This window comes from Vipera berus (assembly GCF_964194415.1).
Source record: "Vipera berus genome assembly, chromosome: 1".
NCBI classification, from domain to species: Eukaryota; Metazoa; Chordata; class Lepidosauria; order Squamata; family Viperidae; genus Vipera; species Vipera berus.
Genome location: NC_138202.1, coordinates 283,549,058 through 283,567,670, shown reverse-complemented (window position 1 = coordinate 283,567,670; position 18,613 = coordinate 283,549,058). Strand labels below are relative to the sequence as shown.

The 18,613-nt window shown below is 39.8% G+C and overlaps 1 protein-coding gene across 1 annotated transcript in view; it reads right to left on the bottom strand.

Annotated features, from left to right (window-relative positions):
• The window catches only part of LOC308668787 (uncharacterized protein), a 497,063-nt gene that overhangs the window by 99,957 nt on the left and 378,493 nt on the right, over positions 1-18,613 (bottom strand). The gene's annotated exons all lie outside the window — the stretch shown is intronic.

Sequence of the window (18,613 nt, the reverse complement as noted above, 5' to 3'; positions counted from 1 at the left end):
TGGGGGGGGGGGTTTGTAAAGCGTGTTCCCTGTCTTCTGGATTCATTTCTTATGCATTAGACCTAGACCTCCCGGCTAGACTACTGCAACGCTCTCTACATGGGGCTGCCCTTGAGGACAACTCGGAGGCTTCAACTAGTGCAGAATGCAGCTGCGCGAGTTGTTATGGGAGTCTCCCAATACTCCCGTGTAACACCTCTTCTCCGTGAGCTGCATTGGCTTCCGGTTGCCCTCCGGGTGAGATTCAAGGTGCTGGTAATGACCTATAAAGCTCTAAATGGCTTGGGTCCGGATTACTTAAGGGAACACCTGCTGCCGGCATCAACTTCCCATCGTCCTGTGCGCTCCCACAGGGAGGGCCTTCTTAGGGTACCGCCGGTTAAGGAATGCCGGCGGGTTATTCCCAGGGGAAGGGCGTTCTCTGTGGGCGCGCCGGCCCTTTGGAACCAACTTCCCACGGAGCTTAGGACTGCCCCCGACCTTCGCTCATTTCGCAGGGACTTGAAAACCTGGTTTTTTGAGCTGTCTGGCCCAGACTGAGGGGTTTTAATTATTTATTAATGGGGTTTTAGTTTAAATTCAGGGACTTAATTTAATCTTAGTTTTAATCGATTTTAACTTTGTATGTTATGTATTTTTAATTTTTCCCTGTAAACCGCCCTGAGTCCTACGGGAATAGGGCGGTATACAAGTTTAAATAATAAATAAATAAATAAATAAATAAATAAATAAATTATAATCATTTATACTAAAGCTAGTTTGTGATAGTGGTTAAGGCATCATGTTAGAAACTGGGAGATTGTGAGTTCTAGTCCCGACTTAGTCCAGCTGGATGACTTTGGGCCACTCACTCGCTCTCGCTCACTCAGCCTTAGGAAGCAGGCAATAGCAAGCCACTTTTAAAAAAAATGCCAAAAGAACTGCAGAGACTAGTCCAGGCATTTGCTAAGAGTCAAAACCTGATTCAAAGACATACAGACACTGTACAGTACATACCAAAGCCAATCATCTGACAAAAACATATCCCTAAGATTTAAGGGATGCAGTGGCTCAGTGGGTTAAGACGCTGAGCTTGTCGATCAGAAGGTCGGCAGTTTGGCGGGTCGAATCCCGAGTGCTGCGTGACAGAGTGAGCGCCTGTTACTCGTCCCAGCTTCTGCCAATCTAGTAGTTTGAAAGCACGTAAAAATGTAAGTAGAAAAATAGGGACCACTACGGTGGGAAGGTAACAGCGTTCCGTGCGCCTTTGGTGTCTAGTCATGGCAGCCACATGACCACGGAGGCATCCTCGGACAAGCGCTAGCTCTTCGGCTTTGAAACGAAGATAAGCACTGGCCCCTAGAGTTGGAAAGAACTAGCACACATGTGCAGGGGAACCTTTACCTTTACCTAAGATTTAACAATTGGATGATAAATCTACAAAGTTAACTGTAGAGCAGGGGTCTTCAAACTTGGCCCTTTTATGACTTGTGGACTTCAACTCCCAGAATTCATCAGACAGCGTGCCTGGCTGAGGAATTCTGGGAGTTGACAGTGTCCCTGGCTGAGGAATTCTGGGAGTTGAAGTCCACAAGTCATAAAAGGGCCAAGTTTGAAGACCGCTGCTGTAGAGGCATTTTTTAAATAAAAAAGGAAAGAAAATGCTTATTCCCTCTCTTCCTTTTTCTGGTGTATATCATACAATACATTTGCATTTTTGTTGTTCTGGTCTGCCAACAGAATGTTTGTTTTGGTTTGGTTTGGGCATGCTCAATATGGTGTGTGTGTGTGTGTGTGTGTGTGTGTGTATTTAAAATATTCCTTTTTCAGTTTCACACTGCATTTTGGCTCAGACACACATAGCCTGATGGTCAGTGCTGGCAAGACTGACATGTGTTTTCTCTGATGGTCTCACAAAATCCACCTTTGTTGCTCATTTCACTACGGCAGTGGCTCCTTTGTTTATTTAAGCTTTTGTTTGATAGGGAGAATAAGTCTCATTTATACTGGAGAGATTTCTCTGAAGAGAAAATGAAGAGAAACACAGGGAAAAGATCATCTTTCCCCAGGCAAGCACAGCACCTGCAGATAGTAGGATCTCCAGAGCCGCATTTCTATATGCCTGAACATGGATGGTGATGGTGTACATGGTGATGGTGACGTATGGATATGGATACGTCACCTGCGCCCTGTGCGTTCCCACAGAGAGGGCCTCCTCAGGGTGCCACCGATCAGAGAATGTCGATTGGTGGCCCCCAGGGGGAGAGCCTTCTCTGTGGGCGCTCCGGAGCTGTGGAATCAGTTACCGGTAGAGCTCCGGATGGCGCCCGACCTTCGCTCCTTTCGTCGCGATCTCAAGACGTTTTTGTTTGTACAAGCCGGCCTAGCCTGATGGGGATTGGTGGGGTTTTTTATTTTTTGTATTCTTAATTTTATCTTTGGGGTTTTATAATTGTATATCAATTGTTTTAAAATTGGGCAATCATTTAATTTCTTTTTAATATTTGTATTTTGTATTTTACTCTTGCCCTGTGAACCGCCCTGAGTCCTCAGGGAGAAGGGCGGTATAGAAATATTATTAAATAATAAAAATAATAAATATGTATAGGCAAACTCAGGCAAGAACAATTTTAGGTAATGGGAAGCCTTGATATTCTACCAAGTCTCTCTTTGGCCAGGAAAAGCAAGTTACCAGGGTTTATGCTGTTGACCAAGCAACTGCGACTTGCAAATATATTGGGCAGTTGAATGATGATGTCTGGAAGGTACCTTTATTTGTTTGTTTGTTTGCTTGTTTGTTTGAATCCCACCTTTATTATTTTTACAAATAACTCAAGGCAGTGAACATATTAACACACATCCCTCCTATTTTCGCCACAACAGTAAATCTGTGGGGTGGGTTGAACTGAGGGAGGGTGACTGGCCCAAAGTCACACAGTGGCTATCATGGCTAAGGTAGGATTCCAACTCAAGATCTTCCACTTTTTAGCCTGGTGTCTTAATCACTAGACCAGGGCTTTTCAACTTTTTCACCCACTGTACCACTTTTAGGATATGGCAACATCTGAGTACCACCAGTCGCCTAGCAAGGTGTCAAAAACTTGATGACAAAAAAAAAGGAAAAATGTGATGAAGTACAGGTACTCCTCGACTTACAACAGTTTGCTTAGTGACTGTTTGAAGTTACAATGGCACTGAAAAAAGTGCCCTCCAAGCCACAGCCGAGCAATACACCTGCCTGCCCGCCTGGTGGCGCTCTTCCTCCTGTCCTAGGTTTTCATTGTTGTAACCATTTCTGTTGAGGATTGGCAGCAAGGATGGGGTGGGGGGTGTTTGGTTTTTATTCCCCCCTCTGCTGGGTGGTTGCAGCAGGTTTTGGTCTCTTCACATGACCCTGGGACACTGTGACCGTCATAAATGTGAATCAGTTGCCAAGCATCTGAATGTAAATCAGAAGACCCTGGACATGCTGCAACATTCCAGCTGATCGGCGCTTCTTCTGGCTTCATCAGAAGCGCCGGGATCAGTGCCGAGCTCCAGCTGGAGCCTGGCACTGATCCTGCTACTTCCGCTGAGCCCTGACAGCCCTGCAGCTCCAGCCGTCTCTCGCTCAGGCTTGTGCAGTGCTACCACCGATTCAGCTCATTCCCCTCCCCTGATTCTTTTCTAGGATGGTCGCGTACTACCTGCTAGGTGCCAATGTACCACAGGTGGTACCCGTACCACTGGTTGAAAAGCCCTGCACTAGACCAAACTGGATCTCATATAGTATAGGTTTCCCTGCTTTTCATATTCATAATGTGCTATTGGGGGAAGAAGGAGAAGCAAGAATTCTATTCATGGATAGATGGTAAACCTGTGCAAGGAAGGCTTATATACATACAAAATAATAATAATGTGTTTATTTCATTTTGTTGCAGTCAAGACTGTACCTAAATATCATTTTAGATGGGCAATGCTGAGAGTGTTTAAACTCAATGCTGTAACATCTAGAGGTTCACAAGTTGTACATTCAATACAGATTTATGGCATGAAGTTTACTTACTGTCTCAACTTTTGCTCACTATCTTGAAGGATGAGAATGTTATAAAACTCCAAGCTTGACTTTTTAATATTTCCGAGGATGGCCTAATATGTATACTGTCCAAGTGGATTTTGGAAATCTCCCTTGTAGGAGGGTACATTTAATTTCAGTAGTTGGGAATCTACAGAGCATGAAAAAGAAACAGCAAAGAGGTTTGGAAGCATCTTCTAAATCACATTCCTCTATTTAATTATAAATAATGATCAGTTTTAGAAATCATATCATTTAGGGTTTAACAATCAGACTAACAAGCAGACAGTTGAATACAATCAGGGTTTTATAGGATGGGTAAGGTATAGTGAAAGCCAAATGATTTAAGTTGAAACCTGGCACACAAATGTTAAGTATTATTTCCAGATAAAAACCTGTACCCGATGAGGGGCTTTGGATTTTTTTTTTCTTTTTGAAAAAGCAATATGATAACTTTGCATTCCCTTCCATCCATATCAACAGTTTTCCCAATGTCAAATGCAAAATGGATTTTTTTGTTTATTATATTCCCTTCTAGGACACCTTCTGTCAACACTGCGTTGTTAGCCATTTGTATCCTGAAAGTTTCATTGCCATGTATTTTAAAGTATTGTGCTATTTTAATTCATCTGTATCTTTATACAGAGAATAATAGGTGATATCCTCATTCACTCCAAGTCCAAGGCAAGTTTTTATTTTGACACATTAAGAAGAAAACACTCCAAACATCTCTTCCCACTTTGGACAATAAACACACACTACAACCCAGTGTTTCTCAACTTTGGCAGCTTAAAGATGGGTGGACTTCAACTCCCAGAATTCCCTAGCCAGCTGTACTGGCTGGGCAATTCCAGAAGTTGAAGTCCACCCATCTTCAAGCTGCCAAGGTTGATAAACACTGCCATAACCAATTAAATTGCTAAGCACATTGATTTGTGCTTTAGATTGTAAGCCACCCTGAGTCTTTGGAGAAGGGCGGGATATAAATGGGATTTTTTTTAAAAAAAAATGAGATTTAAATGTTAACAACTGTTACCCTTTCATGACAGCCTATTTTTCTGCCAGCTGCAAATTGCTGCCAGTTCTAAAATACACACAATTTCCATATTGTTTTGAGCTCCTGTCCACTTTGCAGAATGAGCTATTGCTAGTTGCAAGCTAACCTGAAATTTACTACTTCACAGGAACAGGAGAGTGAGAGCGAGCTGCTTTTTATCCTGAATTCTATAATAGTACAATGATTTTACTACTCACCTTGTAAGTAAAAGTTTGTAAGATCAAAATCTGCCAGAGATATCTTTTGTTAATTACTATTTTTCTTTTCCTGAGCTTTTCTAGTTTTTTCCGTGCTTTTTTTAAAAAAATGTTGAGCAGTACACCTTTTTATAGTTTTTCCAATCATAAGAGGCAAAGGAGTATCATACCAACTTCCAAAAAGAAATTACATGTGCACACACACACATTGTACAGCTGTGAGAGCCAGTGTGGTGTTGTGGTTAAAGTGCTTGACTTGGGGCCAGGATTCTTAGCCCCAGAAACTGGTTTGATGACTTTGAGACTGGGAAGTAGAACATCTGTCCTTTAACCCAGGGGTCCCCAACCTTGGCCACTTTATGACTTGTGGACTTCAACTCCCAGAATTCTTCTGCTTTAACCACTGTGACATATTACTGTTCATAAATTTCAGTGAAGAGGCACTCATTTTCCAGTGGATTGAGTTGTGATGATGATGATGATGATTGCGATGATGATGATGATGATATACATAATTTATAAACGTATATAAGTCCAGGAAGATCTGTTCATGGGAAAGAAAGCAATTATCAATCGCTTTCCTAGAACAGAACAATGGGAAGACACAGTTCTAAGGACACAGTCAAATGAGAGGTCTGCTGTCCAGTTTGGATCCCTTGCAAGCTGTTGCCAAAATTCTCAACTTGGACAAGAATTATGCAAACAGTTAAGTGCAGATGCACTGCAATTCAAGAATCAGCCTCATTAATCCTGGATATTATATGCTTTGTATATTTTTCAATTAAATATATTGCCAAATTCCTTGAGGAAGTGTTGCACACAAATATTTAAATAGACAGCACAAAACGCAAATAAATTATCATGTTCCCACCACAACTCTATGCTACATAATGGAATGCATGATCCTCCAGATTCTGAACTGCAACTCCAAGCCACCCCAGCCAGCATGACCAATGCTGAAAAGTGCTGGGAGTTGTACAGTTCAACAATATCTGGAGTGCCACCATTTCTCCTTCCTGACACAGATATCAACATACCAGTTGCTGGAGAATATAAGCACAATAATCTTGCTTGTGGGCTTCTTAAAGGTATCTGTAGGAACAGAAATCTCAAGCAGAGAGGCTTCTAGTAGTATGCAGGAAAACCGTCTGGTATTTTTTCCAACAGTTCTCATTCGATTTGATGATGAAAAAAGCTTAGCTTTGGACAATTCTTTCATACGAAAGTTCTTATAGGTGGAATCTGGCCTTTCTGCTTCTTTTAATTGATGAGGAGGCTGGAGAATAGGTGTGGATGTCTTGTCACTGAATAAGTAAGTTGCCCAGAGGACTCTAGCCTACTGGGTTTCCTATTCTTCAATTAGTTTCTTCAGACTAGGAAGTGTAAGCAGATAAGAAGGCTTAAAAATAATGAACGGATGGATAATGCAAAAACAAGCAACAGTAAAATCACCCTTCAACACATCCAGCAATAAAGTAAATATATCAGCAAGAGAAATCTGAAAGAAAATCTCAAGCATTCCAAAAGTGACATAGAAAATGCATGTCTTTTTTTTTCCCCTAGCAGAAATAAACCTTAGAGAAATTGAAAGGGTTAGGGTTAGCTCTTGAGTTCTTTTTTTTATTGAAAAGTTTTATAAAAGTTACAAAAAATCCCCAAAACCAACCCACCCTAAACCCCCCCTCCCTCCCCCACTTCCCACTTCCCATTATTACAAATGTAATAATCATAATCTAACTAACATTAACCAACTATATAAATAACCAAGTCCATAATGCGCTTTAACTCCCCTTTAACATAAATACAAGCAAAATAAAAGTATACATAATAATAATAAAAACATAAACAAATTTAAATCCAAATTATTAAACAATACAATATCCAAGTTATTAAACAATACTAATACTAAAAATAGTAATAATACCATATACTTAAAACTAATAAAAATTCCACTATAATAAACTATTAATAATAATAACAATCTAAAATTTACTCATAGGCTAAATGGTACTTTTTAGTCCCATATTTATTCTGAATATAATCTATCCATCTTCTCCAGACCAAAATGTATCTTTCTTGTGAATGATCCTTTAAATAAGCAGAACTCTTAGCCATTTCTGCTAAATTTGACACTTTAAGCACCCATTCTTCTATAGTAGGCAAGCAATTCTTCTTCCAATATTGCCCTACCAATAACCTTGCAGCTCTTGAGTTCTTATGTCAGTTTAGAAACCCACCCTCAAACTGCCTTTTTAAAGTGGATTAAATCAATACCTAGGCCTTTGGTAAAGCAGTCACTTCTATAGTCAGTCTGGACTGCTCCAAAACATGAATTAAAAATGGTTCCAATAATAGTTACAATAATTGGCTCAGAATCCACCGGACTGGTAGATTTAATCTATCTTGCCTGCAACCTCTTTCTATAAAGGCATCATTTATACATTTGGAGTTACAAGCTGACCCATGGAAGGGACTCAGAGTGGCTTTTTAGAATAACAGTAATACATGAATGCACATTAGACCCATTTTGGTGAGTGACTTTGCTTCTCTGTTAGCTTGTCTAAATATGCTAAATATGTTTATGTTTAACGCAAAACTGCTTTCCAGCTAAGTAAGAGAAAGTAGACAAGAGTGAACCTATTCATTCTTCATGGCTGAATGCAAGGATTCCTGAGCTACATAAATGTTCCCAGAGGAACACATTTCATTTTCCTGATCACAGCAAAATTAAATCATCCCAAATAATGCATGACACAGGGAACAGATGTATTTGTGTTGCCTAATAGTGACATCTAGTGATTGTTCCAATAAATGTACAATTTACTTCTCCAAAATTCATACATTATTACAAAGTTATACATAATACTACCAATCAACAAAAATACTAAATATAATACTAGCTATATTTAGCAATCACAGACCTATTTCTGCACTGTGCAATATTGACTGTCTAAAATACCGTACATTCTTTGTTAAATTATAATCTGCACATTCCTAATAAAACAAGTCATTGAAAGCTAATAATAATATGAATAAAACAATGTTTACAAACAAAACATAATATAAAATCAATATAACAATTCCCGTACAATACAACACTACATAACTTCCATTATGAGAAACATATAAATGACATTTGTAAGAAAACTTACTGTAATACTTAAGCTAGAGTTTAACCAGAAGCTTTTGACCTGTTTCTAAAGCAAACCAAGATGGAATATTATAAATTTTGAGGAAAACAGAGTACCACTGAGACCCAGTGAATTTTAGACAGATCTCCAAGTCTGCATGTGTACTATCAAACTTTTGATAGTGACTGTAGGTCTTTGATCACAATTATGTGGGAAGTTGTTCTTTCAGTTAGGAAGGACCCATGTTACTTATGAATTTATATATCAGGATAAAAAACCTTGAGATTAATTAAAAAATAGTATCAACAGAATCTCCCTTCTGGGCAGAACTATCCTATAAAAGCTTTCCATTTACAGTAAGTTTTGCTTTTATATTGGTTCATCAAAATGCAATTATTCAGCTATCAGCTATCTCCCATTCATAAGCTTTTTTCCCTGCATTCAAACTTGGCCCTTTTATGATTTGTGGACTTCAACTCCCAGAAATCCTCAGCCAGCGTGCCTGGCTGAGGAATTCTGAGAGTTCAAGTCAAGTCATAAAAGGGCCAAATTTGAAGACCCCTGCTCTAAGTTATGGTTACCAGAAAAAATGTTATATATTGCAACTAAACTATAAATGAGACATGTTTTCAACACATTTCTGCCTTTGGACCTCCAAATGCCAGTAGAGGCCATTTCTTTTTGTTTTCCCTAAGTGGTAAAACAGTGTGAAGAAGAAATCAGTAAATGGGAGGGCATATAGGAAGTGTGTACATACCTCCCATTCTTCAGATAGCCCATGTGAGCCCTATTTGTATATAGATCAAAGACGGTTTCCAGTAAAGGTGTAAATATCCCCGTAATATCTGTATTTGGTGTAAATAGTTCTTGGAGGAATGGTATTCTTTATATAATGCCTTACTTTATTGCTTCCAATTTGTGTTTTGGGGGATTCATTCTACTAATTTGGGGATATGGAGCCCTGGACCTCTGTCCAAGTACTACTGTGATAATATTATAACCTCCATGTGTGAATGCTGAGCCTTTTCTGAGCAAGGATCATACATCATCTTTTTATTACCCATTTTGAACAACTTGGGATTTTGGGATCCTGATATTGTGCCTCAATTGCTAACACAGAGAACTCATGTGCAATTCAACGATACTCCCAAACGTTTTTTTTTAAATGTCTAGATGAGAGCAAATAAAATATATTCGCTTCTGCATACCATGTTCAGAAGATACTGTATCAAACTGCTCTTTAGCAAAACTCTGATTATTGTTTCCAAAATCAAGAAACCGTTATGACAGAATCTATCAAGTGCAGAAAAGAGCAACAAAGATAATTAGGGGACTGGAGGTTAAAAATGAAGAACAATTGCAGGAATTGGGTGTCTACTCTAGTTTAATGAAAAAAAGGAGTAGGGGTGACATAACAGTATTCCAGTATTTGAGGGGCTGCCACAAAGAAGAGGAGGTTAACCTATTCTCCAATACACCTGAAGCAGAACAAGAAGCAATGGATGAAAACTATTCAAGGACAGAACCAACCTAGAAAATAAGGAAAAAATTCCCTATTAGAACAAGCAGTGGAATGGCTTGCCTTCGGAAGTTGTGGATGCTCCAACACTGGAGGTTTTTAAGCACAGATGGGACAGCCATTTGTCTGAACCGGTATAGGGTCTCCTGATTGAACAGGTGTTGGATTAGAAGACACCCCCCCCCAGGATCCCTTCCAACTCTGTTAATTCTGATACAACTGTGGAATTTATATCTGAACTAGTTATTTCTCTCCCGTTCTCTTTCTGCTCTATTTCTTTTCTTTGCCATGTACACAGAACAAGGCCTGAGAATTATTATGAGCACATTGACTCAAGGAAAATATGCTTTCTATCTTCTCAATGCTATTTTCAGGAGGTCTACTAAAGCTTCTACACCAGGGATAGCCAACTGTGACAAGTTTACGACCTGTGGACTTCAACTCCCAGAATTCCTGAGCCAGCATGGCTGACTCAGGAATTCTGGGAGTTGAAGTCCGCAGGTCGCAAATTGTCACACCTGCCCGCCCACCCGTTCGGACACTGTATCTGGGATGTAAACTTCCTAACGACCACCATAGGGCAACAAGTCTGCTTTAAGGCTGCTTCGCCGCCCGTCTGGCGCTCGTCCGCAGTTTTGCACTCAGGTGTGGTCGCTCTATTTCTTCCCCCCTCCCCCGCCCTCCCCGCAAAGCCCAAGGGCTTCTTATCCTGTTCCTGAAGAAAGCCTCATTTCTTCACCTTGGGAGGTACCATCTGGCTTCAGTGGAGCTGGGAGAGAGGGGGGAACCTCTTTCAAGCCGCCGCTACAAAGAGAACGATCCACCCGCGGGAGGGGAAACGGGGGGAGGGAACTGCGAACCAGCCCGCGTGTTTGATTTCACCTTTAATCTAAAACACCTGCTGCGCGGCTCGCACCTGGGCCGGCATAAAATTTTGCCCCGACCGACCGCTTGAGGGACGGAGCCGCTCGCCCTCTAGCGACAGGCGAAGGGAAGCGCTAGTCGGAGCGTCAGCTTTAAACAGGTGTGCTTATGTGTAGTGCGCGCCCGCCCAAGCCAAGTTCAAATTTCCCCGCTAGTGATTTACAGTGGCATACCAGCTTCAGCTAGCTATACGGTGATATATAGCTACTGGATGATGCTGTCAAAAGAAAACTGACTCAACACCAGGTCAGTTCAGGGACAAATGGATAGATTTTTTTGGGCAACGGTATGGACATTATTTTCCACTGCTTTCTTCCCAGTCTTGGGATTTCCTAATGGTCTCCTATTCAGGCAGAACCCTATTGAATCCTATTGAAAAAGTTTCTTGGATGAGAAGTTTAAGAAAGTCCAACTGCGTTTTGGGGAAAAAACATCTTTGGGAACTGTTGAATCCTGTTTAGATTTTCTGGATCAACCAAGTTTAAACAAATGCTAACTTGATGAAGCAACATACAGTTAGTCCTTGACTTACAACCATTTGTTCAGTGACCATTCGTAGTTACAACAGCACTGAAAAAAGTGACTTAGGACTGTGTTTCATACTTACAATGTTGCAGCATCCCTGTGGTCAGGTGATTAAAATTCAGGCACTTGGCAACTGGCATGTATTTATTACAGTTGCAGTTTCCCGGGGTCATGTGGTCACCTTTTGTGACCTGACAAGCAAAGTCAATGGGGAAGCCACATTCACTGAACAACTATGTTACTAACTTGACCACTGCAATGATTCACTTAACAACTGTGGCAAGTTGTAAAATGGGGCAAAACTCACTTAACAACTGTCGTGCTTAGCAATGGAAAATTTGGTTCAGTTGTGGTCATAGGTCAAGAACTTTCTGATTTTGTTACCTTTTTATGTACATTGAAATTAAACCACTTTTTTTAATCCCATTTATATCCCGCCCTTCTCCGAAAACTCAGGATGGCTTACAATCTAAGAAGCACAAATCAATGTGCTTAGCAATAGCCTTCATTCTATGTATATGCCTGCTTATTAGGGCTTTTGCCTCCCCCCCCCAAGCGGCATTTTACAAAGTCAGCTTATTGCCCCCAACAATCTGGGTCCTCATTTTACCTACCTCGGAAGGATGGAAGGCTGAGTCAACCTTGAGCCTGGTGGGACTCGAACCTGCACTAATTGCAGGCAGCTGGTGTTACTTAAGGAGGCATTAGCCCACTGCTCCACCAAGGCTCTTTTATATCCCATGTGGATATAAAAGGAACCCTTTAAAAGAATTAAACACAATAGAAATGACAAGTAGGCAGAAAGCTAGATTTTAGATGCTTAATATGCCATGGATTATTAAACCAAAATTTATACCTGAATTGGCCCATTTTGTATTTCTAATTTGTAAGCACTTTGTGGAAAATACATACTAGATCAAGACTATCGTACCCAAGCTTAGCTTATATTGGTAAGCCGTGATTTAAATTCCATTCAAACCATTAAAATTGGCAGGGTGAATCCAACCTGCTATTACAGCCCATGTCAAAAATTATTCTTACATTCTCTCAAACATGGAAACAACTTTTGCTTTATTTCTTTGTGGGGAAAGGGGTGGAATAGGAATGGAACTGAACCTTCATACTCTACTCCAAACAAACAGTGTACAAAATTATAAAAAAAAAATTAAGGAAAATATGTGCACTGACTAGAGAATCTAGAGCAGGAATTGCCTCCCAACTGCATTTGAAGGCTTTCTCTGCCTTTTGCTCCTTAATATTTATTGAATTACTTATTTAATAATTTAACAATACTCTATATAACAAAAGAGACACTTTGTCTGAAATAACATCCCAGTGGCACTGGTTTTGCACTGTAGCCCTAAAATTCAGTTGCTGTATAATAAGATTCTTTCAGTACTAAATGTTGCTTTTTTAATCTAAAAAAGATGCAAAGCAGGCAGAGCTCAGATCATCTGTAGCAGGTAAATACAATATATCAGCGGAGTTATGAGCAGTGGAATTTCTCTATATTCAACTCAATTTGTTCCTTTGACAGAGTATTTTAGTATAAATATGGAAAAAGATTTTCTCTGTGTATGGTTAAAGGGGGGGGGGGGGAATACCACACATCTAGAAATAAGTGATTTATCCCCTCTGTTTGGAATGTAGCCATTGCTCAGCTTTGGGTATCTGTTCAAGTCCAAATGTGTTTCCCCTGTTATTGGTTGTTGTTTTTTTTCTCCTTGAGGAAAATTGCAGAGAACAGCACTTTTTTGAGGGAGAGTGAATATCTTAGCAAAAGACTGCTACTTTGTGCAATAAAGCAAGGACATTGCAAAAAAAAACAAAAACCCTGGTCATTTTACTTCAAAGAGATGACAGCAAGGTTGCAGAAAATCTGAAATGAGTTCACAAATGATTCTTAATGCAGCAACAACTGTAGCCCTTCTCAAATATATGACTCTATTCATCATATTACCGGTATATGACTTTGCTTAGAAAGTGTCTCCACCCAGTGTTTTATTTCTACAGTCAAAAATCATATTACAATCTGTCTTCCCATTTTTCTTCTCCAGCGAAGAAAAGGTATAGTTTTCTATCTCATCCTCAGAGTGGTTTAGAATTTCTTTTGGATTTGTTTGGTGGTGCTTTTGACCTATTGTAAAATGACAAAGCATGCTGCTCTTTATTTTTTTCTCGTTCACGGTTCATTTTCCCTGACTTCATCTATTCTGATTTCCCAAAGGCTTATGTGGAGAGACGCCTCAAACTGTTCTGTGTTTGGGCTGAAATGAGATATAACAGACCAGAAAGATTATATTCCCTGTTCGTGAGATGATTGTATGGTAACTATACTTACACAATTACTGATGTCTGTGCATCTAAGAAAGTGAAAAATTACAATTATTTCACCAAAATTTTATTCTTTGAAGTAAAAAAGATATCCTTTTAAAAACATACATGCAAGAATTAAAAAAAACTAATGAGAGTCATTCTTTTTCTAAATTAAAAATTCACACGAACATCTCCCAGTGCTAACAGTTATACCCACAGCAATGATTTCACCTTTACCCTCTTTAATACCAATTGGTCTGGTCCTTTAGAAAGAGAAAGACAATACTGTAGGCCAGGGGTAGGCAACCTTGGCTCTTTTATGACTCGTGGACTTCAACTCCCAGAATTCCTCAGCCAGCATGGCTGGCTCAGGAATTCTGGGAGCTGAAGTCCACGAGTCATAAAAGAGCCAAGGTTGCCTACCCCTGCTGTAGGCCTATCTCTTCCATGCCAGAGCACAGGAAGCAGAATGATCTGTAAGAATCCCCAGTGACACTCATTCTACCTATATGGCTCTTTCTATGCATATCTATGCAAGTACACGCTTAGGTGGTACATCCAAATTCCTGGCCTCCTCAGTGCTGCTTGAGTGAAGTCTGTTTTAGAACTAAAGATGGTGTTGGAGACTTTGGTGGTAGGGAATGCCAAAATTAAAAGCAGCTGCCTGATTATATTCAGATATTCATAGCATTTGCCAAAAATTCTTAATGTGGGTGGCATGCTTTGAAACAAAGAATCTTTCTGTGGGAGGTCTATTAAAGCACACAAAAATGCACAAACACACAACACCACTAGAAGAAAAGTGGTGATGGCCAGGGATTTTCTCTTTCTCTATTTCAGCTCCCTTAAAGAATGCAAATAACTGTAACACACTTATACCAGCCAATGGATATAGACTATTTTCATACCATCTGAAACTGTTCCTTCACTACTACACGATCTATTTCTGCCCTATCAACTGAAGGCTATCCTGAGTCTATACCAGTACATTGCATATGTAAAAACTGCATGTGGCCTGGGTACCTATAAGCCTGGAAATCTCTTCTACACCTTTTCTAAGTTACTAAAGTTGTTATGAGAAACCCAGCCAAAGTACTGATGTCCACTAGCAAGCTATCTCCACTAAACTAGTGATTTAGCCAGCCAATTTCTTTGAGATGACAAATCCCATAGAGGTTTTCACAGTGGATGGAATTAGACCTCAGATAACACTGGATGAACTGCAGAGAGAAACTGTGTCCATTATAAAGAGTCTTCCAATCAAAGACATATTTGGAATAATATTAAAAATGTTGGTCTTCAGCAAAAATCAGATGCAATGAGTTAGCAATGGAAGGGGAGACACTTTTTATTCACAACCTCATTTCCTTGCATTTCTGCTGATGATACTGGTTTTGCAATGAAACACCAGCACCAGGAGTAAAATGGGAGTATTATGGTGTGTGTGTGTGTGTGTGTGTGTATTTAATACCAAATTTGTTCTTGTTTGTTTCTTCTATCACTTAATTTGACAGATGGCCCCTGAACATAAATTGAAAATAACAAGTAGAAATAATAAAGCTGTTTTTCAGATGTATGAGTTCTTTTATCTCTATCAATCCTGTAATAATCCTATAATAATCCCAGCTTCTGCCAACCTAGCAGTTCGAAAGCACGTAAAAATGCAAGTAGAAAAATAGGGACCACTACGGTGGGAAGGTAACAGCGTTCCGTGCGCCTTTGGCGTCTAGTCATGCCAGCCACATGACCACGGAGACGTCCTCGGACAAGCGCTGGCTCTTCGGCTTTGAAACGGAGATGAGCACCGGCCCCTAGAGTCGGAAACGACTAGCACGCATGTGCGGGGGAACCTTTACTTTACCTTTAATCATTGTAGAAGTAAATTTTTAATTACACAATTTCATTGTCAATGAGGATTACTGAGTAATGATTAGCAAATTAACCTGTATTAAGAATACATTTACTTAAATTTGACATTCTTTACCTCACATGAATCAACTAATACAAGCTTAAAGAAATCACCCAATTGTCTCTTCTTCCTAATTTCTGTTTGTTGATATCAGAAATTCAAATGATGTCCTTACTCATCTTCCATTCTTCTTGAAGAAACAAAGAAACAAAGATATACACTATAAAAGGGTGACATCTGCTGGCTGTTTTGTTTATTATTCTATGCAGAGTGGTGCTGAGCAAAATGAGAGTTAAAGAAGCAATATACAACTCAAAGGTAAAAATGTACTTAAGTCCACAATGAGAAATCTGAAAGCCATATATTCTTTCTCTGTTTCTTCCCCCAACTAGACATTCCAATTTATAAATAATAATAATAATAAGAATAAGAAGAAGAAGAAGAAGAAGAAGAAGAAGAAGAAGAAGAAGAAGAAGAAGAAGAAGAAGAAGTAATAAATAGTAATAGTAATAGTAGTAGTATTAAAGTTGGAAGGGACCTTGGAGGTCATCTAGTCCAACCCCCTGCTCAGGCAAGAAACCCCAAACCATTTCAGACAAATGGCTGTCCAGTCTCTTCTTAAAAACCTCCAGTGTTGGAGCATTCACAGCTTCTGGAGGCAGGTTGTTCCATTGGTTAATTGTTCTAACTTTTCCTATGGTCGTCCTCATACACCAGATTCAGTATTCATCCACATATCTTCCAAATATAAATTACTTTGTTAAGGTTATTGTGATCCCCCTTCCCCTGCCTCAGTTGAGGCCACCTGCATTTATTCTGAGCAAATACCATGTTAAAAAAAATCATGTTTTTCATCTTCTGTCAATACAAGGTTCGCTATATGCAGGATTTCTGGCACTTGGTATAATGTAGTAATAACTTATAATCACATGTGGTGATGTAGTGATGTAGGTTGTTCCACTGGTTAATTGTTCTAACTGTCAGGAAATTTCTCCTTAGTTCTAGGTTGCTTCTCTCCTTGACTAGTTTCCATCCGTTGCTTCTTGTCCTGCCTTCGGGCGCTTTGGAGAATAACTTGACTCCCTCTTCTTTGTGGCAGCTCCTGAGATATTGGAACACTGCTATCAAGTCCCCCGTCATCCTTCTCTTCATTAAACTAGACATACCCAATTCCAGCAGCCGTTCCTTATATGTTTTAGCCTCCAGTCCCCTAGTTATCTTTGTTGCTCTTCTCTGTACTCTTTCCAGAGTCTCAACATCTTTTTTACATCGTGGTGACCAAAACTGGATGCAGTATTCCAACTGTGGCCTTACCAAGGCATTGTAAAGTGGTATTAATACTCCACATGATCTTGATTCTATCCCTCTGTTAATGCAGCCTAGCACTGTGTTGGTTTTTTTGGCTGCTGCAGCACACTGCTGGCTCATATTTAAGTGATTGTCCACTAGGACTCCGAGATCCCTCTCACAGTTACTACTATTGAGCAAGGTACCCCCTATACTATAACTGTACATTTGGTTTTTCTTGTCTAAATGTAGAAACTTGTTTTTTTCACTATTGAATTTCATTTTGTTAGATAGCACCCAGTGTTCAAGTCTGTCCAGATCCTTCTGTATTTTAAGCCTGTCTTCTGGAGTGTTGGCTATTCCTGCCAGCTTGGTGTCATCTACAAATTTGATGAGTTCCCCATCTATTCCCTCATCCAAATCGTTGATGAAGATGTTGAAGAGCACTGGGCCCAGAACAGAGCCCTGGGGCACCCCACTACACACTTCCCTCCATGTAGATGCAGTTCCATTGAGGACCACACGCTGAGTACGGCCACTCAGCGAGCTACGAATCCATCTGGTGGTGATGCTGTCTAACCCACATTTTTCAATCTTATCAAGTAGTAGGTTGTGATCTACTTTATCAAATGCCTTACTGAAGTCCAAGGAAATTATATCCACAGCATTCCTCTGATCCACTAATTTTCTCACTTGGTCAAAGAATGCAATAAGATTTGTCTGGCATGATCTGTTTTTGACAAACCCATGTTGGCTTTTAGTAATTACTTTGTTTGCCTCTAGGTGCTCGCTGATTCGTTGTTTGATTATCTTTTCCAGAATCTTCCCAGATATTGAGGTCAGGCTGATAGGTCTGTAATTTCCTGGATCCATTTTTTTCCCTTTTTTGAAGATGGAAACTACATCAGCTCTTTTCCAATCCTCTGGTAGTTCCCCAGTGCTCCAGAATCTTTGAAAAATATAGTTCAGTGGTTCTGAGATCTGCCAGTTCCTTGAGAACCTTGGGGTGTAATCCATCTGTTCATGGTGATTTGAACTCATCTACTGTAGGCTGGCAGGTGCTCACTTACCATTTTCTTGCCTATCTTAACTTGTGTTTCTATTCTGTTTTTATGGCACTATTTTTGATAGGTTGGTCTGTTTTTTCCCTTTGTGTAAAGACAGATGCAAAAAACAAGTTAAATAGTTCTGCTCTCTCCCTATTGCTTGTCACCTTCTTGCCACTTTCTCCCACTAATGGACCAATCATTTCCTTCACTTTTTTCTTGTTTTTTACATGTTGAAAGAAGCTTTTTTTTGTTATTGTTGACTTTGGTCGCAAGCCTTAGTTCATTTTGAGCCTTAGCTTTCCTCACCATCTTTGCAGGCTCGGGCTATTTGCTGATATTCTGACTTAGTTATGTGCCCCTCTTTCCACTTTCTATACTTGTCCTTTTTATCTTTCAATTTGTCAGAGAGTTCTTTATGCAGCCATGCTGGTTTCTTTTGAGAGCTGTTATTTTTCCTCTTCGTTGGTATTATAGTAGACTGAGCTTTTATTATCTCACTTTTCAAAATTTCCCAAACTTCTTGAGTTGTTTTCCCTTGAGGATTCTCATTCATGGAATCCTTCCCAAGCCCTCTCTTAAGTTTATAGAAATTAGCACTCTTAAAGTCCAAGGCTCTAGTTTGACTGTGTTCTATTACTTGTGTTTCCATAATGTTGAATTCCAATA